At 48.8% G+C, this 14,379-nt stretch overlaps 1 long non-coding RNA gene across 4 annotated transcripts in view; it reads left to right on the top strand.

Annotated features, from left to right (window-relative positions):
• LOC147015968 (uncharacterized) overlaps positions 1 to 14,379 on the top strand; it is a 153,337-nt gene that overhangs the window by 7,595 nt on the left and 131,363 nt on the right. The gene's annotated exons all lie outside the window — the stretch shown is intronic.

Raw genomic sequence — 14,379 nt, 5'->3', positions numbered from 1 at the left:
GCAGACTGAACTGGCAGACTCCTCGAGCCTTGTCACACATTTAAATTGTGCCGATGATGTGTAGTTTTGGTGTCGCCTCCGCCTTTCCACAGTACCCGTCCCCTCCGTTCCGATGAAGTGGCCAACGGCCGTTCTGACAGTGCAGCTCCACCGCCCGCGAAATTCATGGTAGGGACCTCTGCGTGTGGTGCTGGCCTACTTCGGAGGCGGGCTCCGACCCGTTCGGACCTACCTACCTAAACAAACTCACTCGTTCTCGTTCTGCCTGACTCACTGTACATACCCAAACTCCTCGTTAATTTGTCAAACCCTCAATTCTAGGACTCTTCGTTCCCTTTTGCTGACTCCGACTCTTTCTGATTTTTCACTTTTATGTTTACAGTACCCCTCTATAACTTCGCCTTTAACCCCTAACCCCCTTTACACTAAACCTTGTTCAGGCTAACCCATTGAACCCTGTCAAAGAAAAGCAGTTCGCAGTGAGACAGCCTGACTCCCAACAGTCGCCTACGTAGTGGCCTTCCCTCGTACTCAAACAATAAGTGGAGAGCTAGCGTCGTAATATGATCGAGGCCCAATTCAAGCCTGCAGATCACCGCATTTGCCTCCCCTGTTGAACGGTTCGGCGTTCTGCATAACCCAACACCGGTAGCGGGGTCGCATGCGGCCCACCAACGACACCGTGGCGGTCTCCGTGAAGCGGTGGATGGTTGGTGGTTCATGTTGTGAGTGGCACCCATCTCCAAATAATCTGAGCTATCCTGAACGAATTATGCATGAACTGTTAAAACTACTAGACAACGGGGCTTTGCAGACTACATGCACTTACCGAGATACCTCACCTAAACTGAATGGTGGTTCTAACGAACCAGCTGCAAACTACCCCTTCCCTTTTACAGCCTGTCGTCCCGAGGTCGTCACATGGACAATTTTCCGTGGCCATCATGTGGGGGGGGGCCCCCCAAAGTACATTTTACCTCTCCAGTGCCCTCACACGGGGTCTCCTGGTGAACATGGGACACGTGTCCCAAAATAAATAACCTTTGGCAAGGGCTGAGCAAACTCTCTAAGCAGAAAGAGGGCAGCTGCAGGCCGACTTAACACGGCCGGCCCGGACGCACTACACTGCCTGGCCATATGTACCAGCTCTTCCTAACTGAACAGGGAGATTTTACACTGGCCCATGGCACCAGGATCCTGAAACTGCACAGCAGTTAGCAGGCCGGCCTCCCAGGCCCCTTTCACAGCAGTCACTGTGGCCTCACAACAGCTGCCCACGCGGCTAACGTGGGCGGCCCCGGGCTCACGCAAGTAAAACACGGCCTTCCCGTTTTGCCCACTGAACTCAGTGAACCACAACGGTGGCCCCCCATGGGCTGCTTGAGGGCCAGTCTCCGTGCCAGCTCCGTGGGTGCCCCGGTACGGCCACTTTCCGGATGCGGGCTCGGACCTACCTGTCGCAGCCACGCTACTCGGGCCGCCACGTCAACAGGGCTCTCTGCACTCTCTCCCAAATGTTTTGCTTTACCAGCTGGGGCAGTTCTCGCTACTGCTTCGTCCACTAACACAGCAAAACGAGCATCGTCCTTTTTCGGCTGAACCTGAACCCAGCTAACTCACTTTACAACCCCTCGTTCCCTTCCCGGAGGAATAAGGTGAACTATGGGCAGTGGGCATGGCGGGCAGGTCAATTCACAGCCTCCCCCCAGAAGAATGGCCGCTCCCGCAGGCAACGACATGCATAACTGGCCCAAATGGTCCTCCCACACTAGAAAAACAGACCAGCAGGGGATGGCTGGCCGGCACTCATCTCCCTCGAAGACCAAGCAGCCATGCTTCCTGTCACTCACCAACAAGCGCCTCTCGCAACATGGCACACACCCGATGAACTGGGCGGCCATCCTTCTGGACAGAACTTTACATCCGGCCACTAACGATGTTCTGGGTGCTCCCACGGTCGTCCTGGCAGACTACATGCACGTTCAGTGGACCTCTGCGTTTGGCCATGCGCTGAGTGCGGTATGCTGGCCCACTCGTTCCCCTACACATCTGCAGTCTGTCTCTGTCTCCCCAACCTACGCACATGCAGGCTTTGCCTGTCACTGTACATACCGATTGTCCCAACCTAAAGCCCACATCTAACAGCCCATGACTATTTTTTTATGGCAGTTACTTCCCCTCTACTGCACCAACTCAGGCGGCCTCTAACCCCTGCCCCATCGTCCTTGTTCAGTCTAACCTAAGCCTGGTGCCTAACCCTTCCCCAACCCACTAGTTTCCATACTCACCTTCCCGCAGCCACGCTCCCAAGCTTTCACGTCCAACAGGGCTCCAATTCTGTGCACCTCCGAAATGGGCCTAGGCTTGCCTGCTTTTTTTTTTTTTCCATGCGAACCAGCAAAGAACTTCAGCGGACAACTGACAGGGGTCCCTTGGGCGGGAGTCACCTCCCCAAGTCACTCATCGTCATGCATTCCCCAGTACATCTCCTCGTCTACACAGACCCGCTTGGACGCTGTTAAACTCACCGGGGCTTTCAGCAGAGATAGCATGCTTCCCTCTGGCTCCACTCCACCAACTCTCCAACAACCCACAGCAGCCACTGAACTCTGTCACATACACAATTTCTAACGGGCCATAAAAAAACACAAGCCTAACTAACTCGTGCTCCTCGAGGGTCTCCCACGCGAACATGTGCTTTGCCGTTGGACACGTTCCTTTTTAACACTGGCAGTACACGACCTACCCGTCCGCTATGGAGAACCTGTCCGGTCCAAATCAATCATGCCTCCGAGCCTACCAGCTAAATCTCTCTGTCCATTCCACGGACTCCATGAGGACACCCCCCGATGCGGTTTCCGGACTAAGCTAACCTTCACTCTCCTGAACTAGCAGCACGTGGCGGTCTTTCTGTGCCCAGGCCTGCACAGCACGAAACCCGTGAGGCTTGCTCACTGTTTCCTCGGGTGAACCCGGCCTCCAGAGTCCTCGCGAAACAACTTTGCACAGCCGCTACCCGGCTTTCGGTGTTCCTCGTCCCTCCTGTCGCCCGTCGCGTCGCCATTCAACAGCAGAGCGCACTGCGTGCCCGGTTACTACTCATCCGGCCCCCAGTCCACACACCATCACGTCACCGTGAGACTAGCCTGGCTGCCAAAAAAAAAACACATGCCAACGTCTCGACATCTCCCTTGCACATAGCACGCCTACGCTCACACACAGTCTCCCGGTCCAAATCAACAGCGACTCCTTGCACACGGCCGTTCTCCAAATCCACCGCGTGCCTCGAGCCGGGACTTCACACTCAAACCATAGCGACTCAAACGTGGTGCTCCATTTTCAATTGCACTAACACGAACCGCGGGGGCACTGCACTGACCCCGGTGGTCCTCACCCAGCGACAGCCGCGAGTCACTCAACTCTCCTCTCAGTCGTCCTCATCGCACACATGCGTGTTCATCCACCACACAGTTCCACACCCACACACACGGGAGACGCTGGCCTGCGTGCACTAACCCGCATGTGCCTCCGACATCTCACTCACATGGCCGCTCTCTCCAACTCACACACGGTCTCCCTGCACATCAGCTTCCTTCATCCCCTAACGGCCTCGTCACTCCCACGCACGGCGTGCCTGGGAAGGAACTACTCACGTGGTGCTGGTCATTACGTAGCACTCGCCACCACTACACTGCCTCCACCCACACGAGGGCACTCGTCCGCTGTCTCCAAATCCACACATTTTATTTCCCAACCTGGTCATCTAAATCCCTCTGCACCTAACACACTGGACTCCATGAGGACTAACCCGCGGTGCCCCATGAAGTCGGATCCCACACTAAGCGTTTCACCCTTCACACTAGGCCTCCTCCGGTGCCTCTCCCTGCGTAACTGGGAAAGCACGCAGCTCTTTCCGTCGCACCGGGACACCACGTACACACACGAAAGTGAGGCTTGCCACATCCACGGTGCCGCACTCACACCCACCTGCGCGGCAACAACCACACTGGGGATCAGTGCACTTTGCACCCACAAGTCGACATCTACACCAGACTGCACCCGTGTTCCTCGTCCCCTCAACCTTGGACGCCATCCAGCAGAGACTACACCTGGTCGTGACTCGCTCAAGGGAACATACTCCCTCCCTCGTTCCTGGAGGAGGCCATCCCGCTGCTAAAAAAAAAACACAACCGGGTCCCTACACGCTCCGCGAGTTCCTCACCCCCATTGCTTTCCTGGAGCTTAACACTACCTCCGTGTGTGCGTGCGCGTCACTTACCTGCCGTCTTCATGTGTAGTCTTCCCTCTATCGGATTTCCCATCTCCCGTGTCTCTGCCAACTCTTCACTCGCAAGCTTCCAGCCTCCCTTGTCTCAACTATTATTTCTGTTGCTCACTGTAGGTGAACCTCCAGTGTCTCGTCTCACACGTTTTGGGTCTCCCCATTTAATTTTTCCCTTTCGGTCATCGCCATTCAACCGACCCGTGTTCGACACACACACGTTCCACGCGAATTATTTTTTCACCATCACCTCCACCGCGGGCCTGTCAGCCGTGCACCCGCATACCAACCGACAGCTCGTTTGCTCCCACACGTGGAGTCGCCATTCACACACACGGCTCCCTGGTCACGGCCTTCATGCCCGCCTGCAGGCATCAAGCCCATGTTCTGCGTCTCACCCGTAGTTCTTTCATTTCTTTTTCTCATTTGCTGTGTGGGCATCCATCGTCGTTTTGCACTTCCATTTGTATTTGTATCCATCTTTTCGTTCATGCCTTTCATTTCGTTTGTATTTGCCTCATCCACACACCGTCGTTTTTCACTTCATTCATTTGTTTGTTCATTGCCGCCAGCATGGCTATGGCTGGGCCATGTTGGATGCACTCAGCTAAGCCGTTTCGGCAAGGGACAGAGGAAGGGTCTTGGTGGAGAGGCGTGCTGGGAGGTGTCATACACCGCGGCCGCTGCCACCACACCACCTCACACACGGGGCCCTGGGTTCAGTTGGGCGAGTCCGTGTTCCTGCACAATCAACATTTCCTGCACCACACACACAGGGACAACCATCCTGGACCATGGATTCTCCGGGGCCTACTATTACACCCCCATATACATTTCCGTAATACCCCCCGGCTCCCGCTCGCCTTCGCAAAGCACGTATGCTTGCCTGGTCGTCTCGTGAAGGGTTAATTTGCTGAAAACACGTAATTTGGAGGAGGAATCGCGCTGGGTCGCTTCTCTCACCCCTGGAGCCTCGATTCCCCGTGAATTTCGCTGGAGACAGGAGAGCCTGTTGTCCCGCTCTCAATACCAGTGCCGCGAGGCGATGCGATGGTGTATCCCACTCTGACACCAGTGTTGCGGTTTTCGCGCCCGCACCCGTGCGGACGGCCACGTAACTCGAATCTGTTGTCGGCACGTCGCTCGTCTCCACCGTTTTGGACAATTTTTCCCAGTGGGCGTGACCCTCTCGGACTAACGCCGGGAACCAGTCACGGGTGGACCTTTCGATCTCACCGCGATCGAGCCAATCAGCCCCCGCGTGGCCTGATATGCGCCGTTGCTGTGGGAGTCGAACTACCTGGTACCCACGCGGAGGGTAGACCGGGCGATGCGGCACCTGCCCGCCGCAGGTCGACTTCGGACACGGGCCACTTAAAGCGTCTCACCCCGTAGTTCTTTCATTTGCTTTCTCATTTGCTGTGTATTTTATAACCGAGCGGTGTTATCGTCGACCTCGACGGTTTCGATTTATTATCGAGCGTATTCAGCCTTTCATTTCGTTTGTATTTGTACCATCGTCGTTTTCACGTGAAGCAAGATGGGGATTCAATGGAGCATGGCTATAGACGAAGCGAAGCGGGAGAACAGTTCAGCAATAAAGCACCTTTCGGCAGGGTTCGCGACGAACGGAAAGGGGGGGCAAAGTGTCATACAATTCCACGGCCGCAAATGCACACAAAAAAAAGAAAACACACTTCCATTTACACACAAAAAGCAAACATAAAAGTGAAAACACAGTGCAGAGCTAATACCGACTACCATGGAGCACACGGCAACACTTATACAATTCTACTTCTGGACAGCCCGGCGCCGACAACTTGAGTCACGCCATCTTGAACCAAGAGAAGCTACTCGTGAAAATGCTCGCCCCAAGAATGGGGCAGGCCTGAGAGCCGAGACCGGGTCGGGCCTACCCCGTCTGGTGATGAGACGCGGGCCGTGATGACCCCGCACCCAACCCGCGGGCCTCGCGTGGACAGTGCCTGGCAGGGGGGTGGGCACGGGGCCCCCTTGGTCGCACTATCTCCAGCGCGGGGGGAAACAGGAGGGGGTTGCTGATGCTCGGGGTATAGAGGATCTTGTGTGTGCGACGAGCGTCTCCACCTCGGCCAGGTTTTCGCGCTGTGGAAGCTCCCTCGGGTGCAGCTTCCCCTGCACGACGCGAGCACCCCCTGCGGTCTGTGGTGTCGCCGCCTTTCCACAGCTCCGTCCCCCTCCGTTCCAGGACTCCAACGCACACGACGAGCAGCTCCACCGCCCGCGAAGTCTTGACCCTCTGCTTCCGACTCTCCTCTTCTTGACTCTCAGACCCGTGGGATAGGGTTGCTGTAGAATTCGACTCTCTCGTTCCGACTCCTGCGGAGGTTCTCGTTCTGCTGACTCTCTCGTTCCGACTCGACTCGTTCTCGATTCTGCTGACCCTCTTCAGAATAACCGGCGGCTCTTCGTTCCCTTTTTGCTGACGGTTCCGACTCTTTCTGACTGACGGGCCGTACCGTCCTTTTTGTCCCCCCGTAACTTCGCCTTTGACCCCTCCCTTTGACCTTTCACCTCGCTCCCCATTGGCCCGAGAAAAAGTGGGCGTGAAGGCTTTTGATCCTGAGAGAACAGTTGCATATATCGATCGTTCTGGAGGCGGGGGGCCAATTGGCCTCGCTCACCGGATTGGAGCGGCAAAAAAGTGGGCGTGTGTGCGTTTTTGAATCACGTTTTTGAAGCAAACATAAAAGTGAAAATCCGTGATTTTGGCCCCGACTACGCGCTGTTCGACGGCAGCGCGTTCTGCATGGGTCCCAACACCGGTACCCAAAACCAAGACCAATGGCGGCAAGAACGGTGGCGAGACCGGGTCGGGCCTAGCTGCGGTATTGGCGCGGAGGTGTGGCCCAGGGAAGGTCGTGGACGGTTGTGGCAGGGGGTGAAGCGGTGGCACTTGTGGTTGGTCGTTGATGTTGTGGTTGTAGATCATGGCGGTTGGTCCAAAATAAAGATAGTAGAAAGAAAAACGGCTATCCCCCTGAAGGCCATGGCAAAGTATAAATGACATGTATTCCCACACTAGACAACGTCTGGTTTGGGCCTAACTACACATGCACTTACCGAGATACCTCACCTAAGGGACCTGAATGGTGGTTTGACCCGAATCTGGCTTAACCACAACAATATATATATATGTATATGTATATATATATATATATATATATATATATATATGTTCTGCTGACTATATGTATCCGGCTCCTCGTATGTATGTATATATGTATATATGTATATATGTATACTCTCTTCATGTATGCATATGTATATATGTATGTGTATATATATATGTATATATCCCCCCGTATATATATATATATGTATATATATATGTATATATATATGTATATATATGTGAAGGCTTTGATATATATATATGTATATATATATCGTATGTATATATATGTATATATATATATGTATATATATATATATATGTCGTATATATATATATGTATATGTATGATATATATATATATATATATGTATATATATATGTATATGTATACGCGCGTATATATATATGTCCAACACCGAGGGTGCCCACAGCGGGGCAGATATATATACGGTGGCGAGGTGTGGCCGGGAGGAGTATGGCCGGTATACATATATGTAGCGGTGGTATATATATATATATGTATGTATATATGTATATATATATATATATGTATATATATATATGTATATATGAGAAAAAGCGGCTATGTATATATGTGTATATGTATATATGACATATATATATGTATATATACATGTATATATATATATGTATATATACCGATGTATATCACCTAAGGGACCTGAATATATCATATATGGTATATATGTATATATATATATATATGTATGTATATATGTATATATATATATATATATATATATGTATATATATGTGTATGTATATATGTATATATATATGTATATATATATGTATATATACATGTATATATATATATGTATATATGTATATATGTATATATATATGTATATATGTACATATATATATATATATGTATATATGTGTATATATGTGTATATATATATATGTATATATGTATATATATGTATATATACATGTATGCTATACATATGTGTGTGTATATATATATGTATATATATATGTATATATATATATGTATATATATATGTATATATATATGTGTGTGTGTGTGTGTGTGTGTGTGTGTATATATACATGTATATATATATATATATGTATATATATGTATGTATGTGTATATGTGATGTATGTATATGTATATATGTATATGTGTATATGTATATATATATATATATATATATATATATATATATATATAATGTATAATATACATGTATATATATATATACATATATATATATATATATATATATATATATGTATATATATATATATATAATGTATATATGTATATGTATGCAATGTGTATGTATCATATATATATATATATATGTATATATATATGTATATATATATATATATATATACATGTATATATATATGTAATATATACATGTATATATATATATATGTGTGTGTATTAATGTATTAATAATGTGTATGTATGTGTGTGTGTGTGTGTGTGTATATATATATACATATACTCGCTATCAGGTACCCGGTACCGCCTATGAAAATATCGAATATATAATGCCTTCCCTTATATATCCTCATTCCCACCCACCCTTCCCCTATATGTCCCATGAATAATATACCTCCTCACTCCCACCCCACCCATATATATATATATATATATATATATATATATATATAATGTAATATGTATATAATGTAGTAATATGTATATATATGTATATATACATATATACATATATATACATATATATATGTAATATATACATGATATATATATAATATATACATGTATATATATATATATATATATATATATACATACATGTATATATACATGTATATATACGTATATACATACATGTATATGTATACATACATATATATGTACATATATATATATATATATATAATATAATACATGTTGCGTAATACATAAATGTAATATATATAATATATATATACATACATGTAATATATATAATATGTAATGTATATATATATATAATAATAATAATATATATAATATGTTATATATAATATGTATATATATATAATAATAATAATATAATACATAATGCACAAATGCTATCAGGTACCCGGTACCGCCCTGCAATGATATTGATCCTCCTCCCATGCACCTTCCCTTATAGTGTGCCATGTGTCACGTCCCACCCCTACCCCACCCTTCCTCCTCCCATGCCTTCCCATGTACCTGTCCTCACTCCCACCCCACCCCCTTGTGGTAATGTCCCATGCACCCCTTCCCTTACCTCCTCACTCCCACCCCACCCCTTCCCCTTCCTCCTCCCATCCAAACCCCCTTCATCCAGATTCCCACCTCTTCCCCTCCCTGTGTGTGTCCCCTGTATTGATATGTCCTCTGGTCCAATCGCTATGTCCCTCAGGATGTACCTGTGTGTGTGTGTGTGTGTGTGTATGATACATGGTGATGCTATGTGTGTGCGTGTTGGTGTTTGTAGGTGTATATACATGTGCGTGTATATATATATACATGTATATATGCGTGTTGTGTGTGTGTCACCAAAACCCCTCACAATGTGTATCGTGTTGTAAAAAAAATGTGATGCGCGCGTATAAAGTTTGTGATGTGTGTGTGTGTGTGTGTAAGAGGAGTAGTATATATTACCAAGCAGTACATATGTGTGAGCGTATATATATATGTGTGAGCTGTAGATTACATGTGTGTGAGTATATGTGTGACATACATGTATATATATGCATATCATGTCAGCTTGTCTCATTCATCATATTTGCATTTGATATCAATATATCATTCGAAAAACATGTATTTCATATACCCGCGGCTTCACATGTATATCATCCCCGGTGGCATTCACATCTGTGTCCATATATATATATAATGTGTGTGTGTATATATATATATATTTATATCCATATATGTGTGTGTCCTGTGTGTGTGTGTGTGAACCATGTAATGATATATGATATATGTGACATAAAGTCGCTATCAGGCATGAACACCTATGTACCGCCCTGCAATATCAGATCACTCCTATGTGTGTATAGTGTGCGTTGTTGTGTGTGGTAATCCCCACCCCATGTGTGCAAACCACCATTCAGGTCCCTTCCATGAGGTCCTCTCGGTAATGCGTACATGTGTAGTGTAATGCGTGCCCACACCCCGTTGTCGTGTGTGCGTACATGCCTTCCCTTATGCGTGGCTGTGACTCTTCACCCCACACACCGTGTCCCCTTCCTGTGTGTGTGCCCGTATCTTGTGTGTGTGTGACCAGCCCCCTGTCATCTGTGTGCCCACCATCCTCATCCGCTTCACTTCCCCTGCTTCCTGTACTCTCTGGACGTACACACCTCATGCAGTGTTCCCACCGTCGCACACATGATAGGTGTGTGTGTGTGCTCATGTGTGTGTGTAATGTGTGTGTAATGTAAATTGAGAAAATGACTTTAGTAATAATAATATCAATAATAATATGCGTATGTAAAATTTAATCAGTTCGCCGGTGCGGTGGTAAAAAAATGGTAATCAGGATCCATCTATCAATGCTTATTCCCGTAATAATCATCATCAGCTAAGGTAGGAGTACCGGTGTTGGACATCGTGCAGGGCGCGGTTTGTTCCCGCTATCCTCATCACCGCGTACCGGCTTCAATTGTGGAGCTGTCAGATTACAGTTCGTCAGTTACAGAAATTCCACGGACATTTTGCCATCTCTGGCTTCAATACACTCAGGTTCCACCTCTTCCATTTTCATTTTATAAATTCAAAATGACTTTAAGACTCACAATGAGGCTTGTCATTAGTAAACATGTTTCACTTCGTCTTCTAAGATAGGCAGCACCAGTCCAATCGGTGTTGATGTTTCAGCTTCAGTCTCAAATCAGGCTGTAAAGTTGGGCGTGGCCTTGCCTACAGAGAGTACTCCATCTGTGTGTATAATCCCATGGGACATTTTAAAGTTGTGTAGAAAACACTCGATATTGTTGTGGAATTCGGGCAAACCACCATTCAGGTCCCGTTAGGTGAGGAATACATTGTCATGTGTATGCAACCCGTTGTCTAGTGGGAATACATGTCATTTATGCATTGGATAGCCGTTTTCTTCTTTACTATCTTTTAATTTGGACCAACCGCCACTGTTACCACCACCAACCACCGCTTCACCACAACCGCCACGACCTTCCCGTCACACCTCGCAGCAGTCGTCGCATCGCCACCGTTCTTGCGCCGCCTGTAGGTACCGGTGTTGGACTCGTGCAGGGCGCGCGCCGAACGCAAGCGTGTACAAAATCACGGGATTTTGTGCTTCAAACGGATCAAAAACGACACACGCCCACTTTTTGCCGTCCAATCGGTGAGCCGAGGCGCGGTGGCCCGCCTCCAGGGCGTTGGAGGGCGATCGATATATGCAAATTTATGGATCAAAAAGCATTCACGCCCACTTTTTCTCGGGCCAATGGGGAGCGAGGTGAAAGGTCGAAGGGAGGGGGTCAAAGATGAGAGGGCGAAGCTACGGGGCTGATAAAAAGCGACCGTGTTCGTCAGCCGAGTGAGTAGGAGAGTCGAGAGAGTAGTAGAGTAGGAGAGTCGAGAGGGAACAGAGAGTCAAGACTTCGCGGGCGGTGGAGTTGGCAAGAAGGAGCTGGTCGTCGTCGTGTGCGTTGGAGTCGGAGCGGAGGGGACGGAGCTGTGGAGAGGCGGCGAGGGCAGACGAGGGGGTGCTCGCGTCGTGCAGGGAGCTGCACCCCAGGGAGGCCGACAGCGCGACCTGGCCGAGGTGGAGACGCTCGTCGCGGGACAATAAGAATCCTCTATACCCCGAGCATCAGCAACCCCCTCCTGTTTCCCCCCGCGCTGAGATAGTGCGACCAAGGGGGCCCCTTTCCCACCCCCTACCAGACACTGTCCGCGAGGCCCGCGGAGTTGAGGCACCATCGCCGCTCCGCGTCTCATCACCAGACGGGTAGGCCCGACCCGGTCTCGGCCTCAGGCCCGCCTCATCCTTGAGGGTATTCTTTTCCTTGGTTTTGGGTATGTGTTGTCGGCGCCGTCTGTGAAGTAAAATTGTATAAGTGTTGCCGTGTGCTCGGTAGTCGGATAGCTCTGCATTGTGTTTCTCTTTTATATTTGCTTTTTGTGTAATATTGTGTTTTTCTTTTCTGTGTGCATTTGGTGGAATTGTATATGTGTGCTTCCCGTGTGCCGCGAATAAATGTGCTTTGTGTTGAACTGTTTCCCGCTTCGCTTCGTCATTTCCTTCATTGAATCCTCATCTTGCTTCACGTAAAGGGTTGGTAGTGGGCTGAATACGCCCGATAATTAATCGAACCGTCGAGGTCGACGATAACACCGCTCGGTTATCCCGATAGTACGGAACGGGTCGCTTAAGTGGCCCGTGTCCGAAGTCGACCTGTGGCGAGGTGCGATCGCCCGGTCTACCCTCCGCGTGGGTACTTAGGTAGGTCGAATTTGGCGAGCAACCCTATCCCACGCGGGGGCTGATTGGCTCGATCGCGGTGAGACCGAAAGGTCCACCCGTGACTGGTTCCCGGCGTTAGTCCGAGAGGGTCACGACTGGATTGTCCGTCCGGTGGGCGACGTGCCGCGATTCGAGTTACGTGGCCGTCAGCACGCCGGCGGGCGCGAATCCGCAACAATATATAAAAATATATATATTGTTACGGTTGTGGAAATTCACAGAACACCATTCAGGTTTCCCAGAGATCAGTTATGTCGATAAGTGTGTGTTCAGATTAGATTTCCCCACCGATGTTTAACGGGCAATTATTCGTGTAACCGGGCTGTGATCTTTGAGTCAGCCATTATTCTTTTGCTATCGTTATTTGGGAACCACATCTGAACAACCACAACCGCCTCTCAACAACCACACCATCCCCACCACAGCACCAACCACAACCACTGTCTCAACAACCACGCCATCCCCACCACAAAGCAACCACAACATCGCCTCACCTTCATCTCCACAAACGCCGCCATCTTTTCGCCACCCACGGCGAATCCCAAGGACGAGCGCCATCTCCGCCAACAGACGCGGGGGTTGATGATTTCTACAACGTCCGCTTTCGACGGCTGATGATTCCTGCAACTTCCGCGTGGTTGATGATTTCACCCACGTCTGCTCTCTCCGTGTTTCGCAAAGAGATCGCATCAGAATCGCAAAAGGGGCAGAGCCAGCAGGGGGTGAGAGGTGAGAGGTGAGAGGTGAGAGGTGAGAGGTGAGAGGTGAGGGATCCAACTCACCCACGGATCCCATATAAAGGCGCGCTGAACGCAAAGCAAGCAGTCTGTCGGGGAGCTGCAGAGAGTGGAAGTCTGGAGTGGAGCTGGCGTCATGTCGGAAGAAGCCAGCAGCCCGGCAAGGTTCGAGTCCAGTGGAGGGCAGTCGGAGCTTGGAGCGCAGCCAAGCCTGCCGTGCCGGCATAACTGCAAGTCGGTGGAGAAAGCCGGAGAGAGATCGCCAACGCTGAGGAACGGGCGGGCTCTTAAAAGAGCATCAACTCTCGAAAGAGCAAAGCCCTATTCGTTCCTCAGAGGCGTCGTTGGCTAGGCCCGAACCACCAGGTCGCACGGCGGAGCTAGGGCCAACCAAGTCGCGCGGCACCAACTGCTGTATTGACGAAACGTCGAGGGTCGCCCAAACGAGTCACCACGAAGGCAGCAGGTAACCAGCATGGCCTCTCGGAGCCCCTGCGGTCTCCACAGCTCCGTGAACTATTAAAGGGCCACGAGGTCCAGTTCTTGCCCTTTTCTTTCCTGGAGTTTTTCTTTGTATGAATGTCGTGGCGCCTTGTCCGTCAAGTAATGAACTGTTAAGTGAATGTGTACATAATAATATAACGGTTGTAGTTCTTTGTCTTGCTCATTCCTACATTGCTTTACTGACTGCATGATTGCATACTTGTTTGATTGCATACGTGTATGACTGCTTACGTGTGTTCA

The sequence above is a fragment of the Eptatretus burgeri genome, chromosome 12 (genome assembly GCF_056783735.1).
Source record: "Eptatretus burgeri isolate ZD-2024b chromosome 12, Ebu_testis_v1, whole genome shotgun sequence".
NCBI classification, from domain to species: Eukaryota; Metazoa; Chordata; class Myxini; order Myxiniformes; family Myxinidae; genus Eptatretus; species Eptatretus burgeri.
The sequence above is the reverse complement of the archived record's forward strand: the minus strand, read 5'-3'. Positions and strand labels throughout refer to the sequence as shown.